Below are 8052 nucleotides of genomic sequence, written 5' to 3'. Positions count from 1 at the left end.
TCAAATGGCACCTCCATTAATGGTAGCAGAGACAAAGTGATTGGGAACATTAATGACCGGACATTAAATCAGGGCATTCTGAGAAAGAATAAAATTACACAGAATAATTTTTCCCCAAAATGACATTTATTTTGTCTTCAAAACATTGTGAATGAAGGAACAATGTAAAATGTCTCATCTGAAACGTATGATCTTTGAATATTAAAAGGTTTATAAAACGTTAGAGCTGACATCTTCACTATACATCTGTCCTTGGTGTGTACACTTAATGCAGATGGTTATCAAAACACTTCGTAAACAACATGTTTACCATTAAAAAATGACAAAAAAAAGCTGCCTGTTGAGAATTATTCTGAGAGTCTACATTATGGGTTTTCTATCTCCACTCCACACAGTACATAATGTTAATATATGAATTATGTACCTTCTTATATACCTTATGAACCTTGTGGGGCACTGTGGTTCAAACTTGTAACCGGAAGGTTACCGGTTCGATCTCCAGCTCTATCTGTCGTGGCTGTTGCGTCCTTGGGCAAGAGACTTCACCTACTGCCTACTGGTGATGGCCAGAGGGGCTGATGGCGCGATATGCCAGCCTCACTTCTGTCAGTCTGCCCCAGGGCAGCTGTGGCTACAACTGCAGCTTGCATCCACCAGTGTGTGAATGTGAGAGTGAATGAATAGTGGAATTGTAAAGCGCTTTGAGTGTCTACAAAAGCGCTATATAAATGCAATCCATTATTCTGTAAATACACACACAGATATATATGTACAGAAGGAAACATGACAGCGGCAGGTTTGTTATTTCAGGCTGTTTTTATCAACACTGATCATGTACAAATCTGAAAAAATAAAATGATTATCTGAAAAAGTATCTACATTTAGAGTATTTTGAAGTAAAGACTGTTTACAGCAGAAGAGCAACTTTCTTCCTTTGTCTCTTTGACAAAGTGAAACATCTTCAGGACTGAAAAGTTACTTGGAGTTAAAATATCTGCAGATCTGCTTTTGCATCATTACTACTGGCGACACACAAGGTGGTAAAATCAGCCCAGATGAGCAAACAGTCACTGCTCAGTGTGACCAGGATCGTCTGAGCTCCGTCCTAAACCTGAACAGCTGTTCACCAGAATCCTGCTGATTGCTGCTCAAAGCTGCTTTCAGAGAAAGTGAAGCTGTGATCAGTGTCAGTGTGTTACTTTATTACAAAACACTAAAATGTTACTTTGTGTCTCTGAGGGTTTCTGTCACATGTGAGTGTGTTCTCACAGCAGATCATTGAGTCGGCCTCAGATCTTCTTGGATCTGTAAAAACTGGAATCACAGGCTGTAGAATCACAGAGCAGCTGACTGGTGTCCTCTAAAAGTTTCACCTACAACATTCAGTTAAAGAGGAAAAACTCTGTTCTGTGCTGACATCACTTCCTGGTTCAGACTGAAGGAGAGGATGAGGAGTTCACTCTAACACTTCAGGATTCATCCAAGATTGTTTGGTAGGTAGGAGATGCAGCCTAAATGCAAGATTCAGGAGAAAAAAAATAACTCAAGGGGAGGTTTAAAGCTGACCTCTCAAAGTACAAAACCACTGCAGGTCAGGAACAAAGAATCTTAATCAACAGGAAACTCTTCCAGGAAAAGATAAGCAGAACTCAATTCAGCGCTAACAGAAAATCAAACAACCCAAAATTAAATTAAGTCACAAACCCAAAATACACACAACATCCTAAAGAACTGTTGAATGGGAGCACAGAACTAAAGACATAAAGTACCATGACAGGAACTCACATCAGGAACAAGAAAATAAAGACCCATAAACACTAAACAAAAAAACAAAAATGATCTAAGCTATAAAAACACGAGTTTCCTGGACAATTAATGTATCAGATCTGAGGACGTTGAATATAGCTGCTGGAATTTTTTGTTTATATGATGTTTATCTTTGCGGATGCTTGGAACCTTAATTAAGGTCTCTGGGCAAATTTAGGTGCTTTTCTTTTTTCTGTTGTTATGGTAACTGACAAACTGCTGGGATGGTTTGGAAGAGTTGAGGCAAGTTTGTGATTTGCAGACACTTTGACCACATGTGATGTTTGTTGTTATATTATGAAAAATCACACAGTACTGTGCAAAAGACTTGAACCACCCAAACTTCTTTGTCTCCTTGGAATCAAATTTTAATTTCACAAAAAAAGATTAAATTCTCAATAAAAACCTCAATGTCAACCTTGCAGATCGTCATTCGGTTGTAGCTGAACCATGAGCCATGAGGCAAATCTCCATTAGCAAGTTACCATGGATCACCTCGTGTGTGAAGTTGCACAGCATCAACGAGTTAGGGCAGTTAGCTCGTTAACGCAGTTAGCTACATAAAGCGTTGACACTGTGCAGGTGATACGTGGTAACTCACTAACAGAGATTTGCTGCGTCAATGCTGTTATGGTGTTAACGTCATTTTAAAGAGATTAATGCTGAAAGCACTAATTCATACATCTTTGTAAAACTTTATGTTAATCGACATCCTGAAGATGAATAAACTGTAGTTCAGAGTCACTGACAGGCAGCACAGGAAAGTTCATTTCTGTGTGTCTTCAGATCATTTGACCCACAGTTCTGCTGGGAGGTCTGAAGATGATGACCAGCATGTTCGTCACTTTTAGTGTCAACACAGAGTCTGGATCAGCAGCAGGAGACTCAGAGTTCAGCTCTTGACCCCTCTGAGATATTTCATATCCTCCCTGGTGAATTTGATGTGGTACATCCTGAGATTTGACTTTCACCCAGGTGTCATCCACATAAATGAACTAATAACTTGGTGGTGTTTCAGGGTTGGATAACAAAGCTCTTTTTTCCATGTTGGGGAAACCTGCAGTAAGCTGAGACTGAAGTAGTAATGAGATCAGATGTCTCTGCTTCTGTTGTTTTTTTTTTGTTTGTTTGTTTTTTAGATGAGGAAAAAAACACTAACAGCAGCAACAAGAAGCAGAGGTAAAACTTGCAGTGCAATAGATTCATCCTTCTCCCCTTCACCCTTTCTGCCATTTTCTGTTTTAAGTTCATGTTTCTTCCTTTCATCCTTCTTTCCTTCTTCCTTCTTCCCTTCTTCCTTCTTCACATCATCCTTCTTTCCTTGTTCCTTCTTTCCTTCTTCCTTCTTCACATCATCCTTCTTTCCTTGTTCCTTCTTTCCTTCTTCCTTCTTCCCTTCATCTTTCTTCCCTTGTTCCTTCTTTCCTTCCTCCTTCTTTCCTTCTTCCTTCTTCCCTTCTTCCTTCTTCACATCATCCTTCTTTCCTTGTTCCTTCTTTCCTTCTTCCTTCTTCCCTTCATCTTTCTTCCCTTCTTCCTTCTTCCCCTCATCCTTCTTTCCTTCTTCCTTCTTCCCTTCATCTTTCTTCCCTTCTTCCTTCTTCCCCTCATCCTTCTTTCCTTCTTCCTTCTTTCCTTCTTCCTTCTTCCCTTCATTTTTCTTCCCTTCTTCCTTCTTTCCTTCCTCCTTCTTTCCCTCTTCCTTCTTCCCTTCTTCCTTTTTCACTTCTTCCTCCTTCCCTCCATCCTCTGTGTGTCCTCCTGTGTGACCTGCAGGTGAGAAACAGGTGTGAGGTGTCAGCTGTCAGGTAGGTGATGAGTGAAGAACAGAACAGAATCCATTTCCTCTTCAAACTGCTGTCAGACATTATCTACTGCACTCTGATCACATCACTCAGACCAGCTGCTTTCTACAAAGTCTCATCAACAACATCTTTAGAAACAAACATCAACAAGCAGGAAGCAGCTTCACCTCTGATCACACACACTCAACTCTACTCACTCACCTGGAGGATCAACATGAAGGTGGATGATGCTGATTAGAGTCATAGGTCCTCTCACTCGCTGGACAACACGACACTTATATGTTCCAGCATCATTAATCGTCACATCCTTCAGAATCAAAGACACGTCTCCATCCTTCATCTGTCTGTCCTGCAGATCCACCCGGTTCATAAAAGATGGATGCTGGCTGTCTAGAAGAAAGTGACCATCCTGGTACAAGAATACATGGTCTGATGTCAAGTCATCTCTGCTCCACTCTACATCTCTGAAGTTGTTATTTGGAGCTCGACATGTCAGAGTGACGTCCTGTCCAGACTCAGCTGTGATATTTTTCTGGTCTGAAAGAGGAAACAACACAGAGCAGAGAGGTTAAAGGTCAAAGTACAATTATAATCAGAATGATTGACTTTAAATATTTTGTTTATTTCCTTTGACATTTGAGTTTTTAGTCATGTTGGATTTAATGATCTGGAAATTTAAACATTACATCTAATCTCATCATTTCAATCACATATTGGATTTTCATCAACCTAAGCTATACTAACTTTGTGTTATTCAAGTGTCATGTGAAAATACAGTTTATCTGTTTTGTGCAGAACACATCTGGTTGAGTTCAGTTGTGCATAGTGTTAGGACTAAAATAATAAAAAATAATTAGTTTTTTATGGTTTGTATATACACATTGTGATGTGCTCATTAAAGACTTGGCACTACGTGTTTTTAAGAGTCAGATCCATTCAGCGCTATGAAAGTGAAATATTGTGATAATGGTTTTTACAACATGCTTACACATCACACTGGTTAACAGTCAGGATGATATTTTCTGGGCAAAGGGAGTCTGAACAGAATGTCACGAACTTTGATAATAAATATAATCAGTAGGATAATATTATTAATCAAAGCTAGGCAGGAATTTTCTCCTTGTTTTCTCTTTTCTGTTCTCTTCCAGGGAAAGGAGCAGATACGAGGTGAAGTTGGACGTGAAGGGAGAAGAAGACTCGTCGGAGTCAGCAGGACTGACATGTTGCTTCCAGAAGAAGACAGTCATAATAATACTTGTTAATGTTGGGGTATAAAATGGCCCAATCCAGGGTGTAACTGTCCCTGAGACAGTTGTTTGTTTCATATGTTTCTGTGATAGATTTATTTTTAATTTAGTCAATTTGTTTATTGGATAAATAATAAAAAGTGTAGCATTGATTTGTTAACCATTCCTCGCCGCGCTCCCCTGACCGTGGTCGGGAGAGGCAAGTGGAGATGCTTCCTCCAGGGCCAAAGTTTTGTCCTCCTTCGGGTTAACTCCTTTTACTTTTGTGGAGTAGTGAGGCTGACAGAAATCCGCTGAGACACTCAGGAGTACTGAAGACATGAGGCTTTAATAACAGTACTGCACATTTCAAAACACACTGCATAGGCTGTAGGCCACTGGAACACTGCTACCCGTGACATTCTTCTTCGCTCACCGCGTTTTTTCACGCACATGCTCACACACACATCACTCCTCACACAGCACCCAGCCACACTCAAGCCGGCAGTTCCCACAACAGATTGAAAACATGTCTAATAAATGTTATTACAAAATAAGGGTTTGTTAAAGTTTTAAAGTAAAGTTTATTTGAGGTGGAGTTTGTAATGGTCACATGACCAGAGTTTAGTTGAGAGCACAACTATGGCATTGTGGGTCAGAACTATGAATACGGAGCTACAGATGCAGCTACAGCCACAATAGTAATGTTATTCTGCATGTGGTCCAAGAGGTGCACACAGCAATGGTTTTCATTTATATTGTTCATATAATGTTGTGTACATGTTCTTCATTGGTAATAAGAGGACATTTTCAGTAATATCAATAACATTGCATTTTTCCTGTTCTGCTCAAGACTGTTTATGGACAATAACATGTGAGACTTTAATAAGATCAAAGACATTTACTTTGTAAACTTTGTGTTTTCTTCAGTGTTCGTGGTTTCTGAAGAGAACGAGAGAGAAACAAACTTGAAAACACGAATATAATATTTCTCTATTGTTTGTTGGAGCCCTGGAGTTACACAGGGTCATCTTTTGTGTGTGGACTGTGATTTCACAGAGAGGTCCAGTGCTCAAACTTGTAATTTGCTGATGCAAATCAAATCATTTAAACGACAGAAATTTCTCCTGTACTGCAGGTGTGCTACATAACAAAGTCATGATAAGTAAGTTCATTGTTATTAGAATTCATATTAAAATATTTGCATCTTCATGTACTAAAGTGATTTTATTATTATATTAATATTGTATAAATGTGGTTAATATTATCCTTCAAAGAGTTAAATATGCTCGTTGGACTGTAGGACCATCACTCACTCACCTGGGGAAACCCTCAGGTTGATGATGCTGACGAGTTTCCATGAGTCTGTTTCATTCACAAGCACATCACACTTGTATCTTGCAGCATCATTAATCGTCACATCCTTCAGAATCAAAGACACGTCTCCATCCTTCATCTGTCTGTCCTGCAGATCCACCCGGTTATTAAAAGATGGATGCTGGCTATCTGGAACAAACTGCTTATCCTGGTACAAAAGCACATATTTGTCTCCCAGGTCAGCTCTGCTCCAATGTACAGCTGTGATCTTGTTGTTTGGAGCTCGACATGTCAGAGTGACGTCCTGTCCAGACTCAGCTGTGATGATCTTTGGGTCTGAAAGAGGAAACAACACAGAGCAGAGAGGTTAAAGGTCAAAGTACAATTATGATCAGAATGATTGACTTTAAATATTTTGTTTATTTCCTTTGACATTTGAGTTTTTAGTCATGTTGGATTTAATGAACCTCTGAACATCCAGCAGGTCACCAGTGACCCAATGAGTCCAAAATATGACTGACCATTTTTGACTACTTTTTTTTACATTTACCTTCAGTTTGTTTTGTTTTCCTTATCTTGCATGTATCATTCTTTTCAGCTCAACCTCATTTGTCTGAATGCACAGTTTTTTTTTTCATTGACATACTGTAGTAACACTGACTAATCTGAAGTCACATAAGAACATGAAATCCTTGCAGTGCTTTCTTTTTTCTCCTTCATTTATGGTAAAATCCACAGACATGCAGATCTCCTCTGATTGGATTGTTACATTTGTGATTGACATGACATTGACCAATCAGCTGAAGGAAGACAAATCAGCTCAAAATTCATACTCGTAAGTTGAAACTGGCACACAAACAGGAAACTTGAGCGCAGAGCTTCACACATAGTTTTTTGCCTTGTATCTGTAAACAGACCTTAAAAAAACTTTGTAACTTCTTTTTTTTTTTTTTTATTGCCACTCTGTACATTTCAGACATATCAGGCAGGGATTAACATTAAAGGCGTAGTTTCATCCAACAATATTAATTTTATGACAAAAATATGGAATGGAAATTACTGTTTGCATTTGTTTAACAAAGCTTCATATCCTAGAATTCCTAATTGTGTCTTCAATTTCGATTGAAGATTGTTTTATATTATTTTTAAGAGTCATCAGCGTCTTATATAAACATGGTATTTTAAGATAAGTTTGCACATAGCGATTAGACAAAGTTTTCCTTTAGGCCTGTTTTTGTTTTCCCTTTATGTCACAAATTATGGCAATGAAGCTTAAAAAACGAGTAATCAAATGGCATCACTGCATTGGTTAAATCATTTAAATGATCACAACTGAAACGTGTGTTTGTATCATCATGTTAGATGATTGTAATGGCTTTAATGTTTTCTTTTTTAAACAGGCTCAGATAAAAATCTCTGTTTCACACATTTGAGTGGAACAGAAAACTGTGATCAGTCTGTGAACATGGTCCACTGAGTGAGGGATCAGTGCTGTCCTGCTGTCACAGAGAAAGTAATGACAGATGTTTTGAGCCCTTTAAGGACACTTTCTGTAAGTCTGCATTTCAGGCCTGAAGCATAATGGAGGCAGCAGCATCTTCAATTCAGTTCAATTCAATTCAGTTCATTTCAATTCAATTCAATTCAATTCAATTCAATTCAAATTTATTTATACAGCACCAAATCACAACAACAGTTGTGTTATTCTAAAATAATAGATACAGAGAAAAACCCAACAGTCATATGACCCCCTATGAGCAAGCACTTTGGTGACAGTGGGAAGGAAAAACTTCCTTTTAATGGGAAGAAACCTCCGGCAGAGCCAGGCTCAGGGACGGCCATGTGCTGTGACCAGTTGGGGTGAAAGAAGGAAAACAGGATAAAGACATGCTGTGGAA

This window comes from Oreochromis aureus, linkage group 3 (genome assembly GCF_013358895.1).
Source record: "Oreochromis aureus strain Israel breed Guangdong linkage group 3, ZZ_aureus, whole genome shotgun sequence".
NCBI lineage: Eukaryota > Metazoa > Chordata > Actinopteri > Cichliformes > Cichlidae > Oreochromis > Oreochromis aureus.
This window is presented reverse-complemented; position numbering follows the sequence as displayed.